This window comes from Musa acuminata, unplaced genomic scaffold (assembly GCF_036884655.1).
Source record: "Musa acuminata AAA Group cultivar baxijiao unplaced genomic scaffold, Cavendish_Baxijiao_AAA HiC_scaffold_1136, whole genome shotgun sequence".
Classification (NCBI taxonomy): Eukaryota; Viridiplantae; Streptophyta; class Magnoliopsida; order Zingiberales; family Musaceae; genus Musa; species Musa acuminata.
In genome coordinates, this window is record NW_027021348.1 from 1,591,333 (window position 1) to 1,592,500 (window position 1,168).

Below are 1,168 nucleotides of genomic sequence, written 5' to 3' on the forward strand. Positions count from 1 at the left end.
AGTGCCTGCTTCTGTGGGCACTCCCTTACCATGTGCGGTCCTCCGCACAAGAAGCATCCTCCAGGTTTTGAGGCCTTGCCTTTTGGGTTCGGCCCTTTGTGGGAGCTCTTCTTCTTCTGTTCGCCCCCGAGATCTTTCCCTCGAGAATGTTTTGGAGGGCGATTGCTTGAAGATTGTTTCCTTCTCGCTGGGTCTTCAGAGGAAACGAAGTCGGTGAGCCTTTCTGCAGCTGCAATTGCCCCGACCACGTCGGTAACATTCCTTCGATTCAGCTCTTGCTGAGCCCATGGTTTCAGACCATCAAGGAAGCTGAACAACTTGTCCTTCTCGGACATGTCCTGTATGTCCAGCATCAGTGCAGAAAACTGCTTTACATAGTCTCGGATGGTGGTACTTTGGCGGAGTTGTCTCAGCTTCCTTCTTGCGACGAACTCTGTGTTCTCCGGTAGGAACTGAGTTCTCAACTCCCGCTTCAAGTCTTCCCATGTGTCGACTCGACACCGACCTTGTTGGATCTCCTCCCAACGAGTTCGCCACCAAAGTTTCGCATCTCCATTCAGATACATTGTTGCTATTGAAACTTTGGTATCTTCAGAATCGGGCCTCGTAGCTCGGAAGTATTGCTCCATGTCGAACAGAAAGTTCTCGAGCTCCTTGGCATCTCTGGCCCCTCCGTATCCATGGGGCTCAGGTGCCCTCAAGTTTTGTGGCGGTGCAACGCGGGTGTTGCCTCCTCCCGCATTTAGCATTCTTGTGAGCATAGCCACCTTCGCCGTGAGTTCCGCCACAACGTCTTGCAAGTGCTGCACGGAGTCCTTGGTGTCATCGGACAGTCGGTCGACTAGGGCCTCGACCTTGTCGATCCTGGACTCCGCTTCCTCTTGCGAGCTCTCTACCCCAACAAGTCTTTGTTGGCCATGGTAGAGTTCCTCCATGCTCGCTTCCAGAACATCTAGGCGGGTTTCCGCCGTCGTGAGTCTCTCCTTATGACTCTTTTTTCCTGTTAGCGCACCAGATTGCGCTTCCTCCGCTCGCGGAGAGTTGCCAACTTCTCGCTCATCCTGTTCGCTGCCGCGATCCTCGTGAGCGGCTCCAACAGCATGAGAGCGAGTGTGCACATGCAGCCCACCTGCGGCTGCTTGGGGCAAGGTTCCGGCTTGCCCCGTCT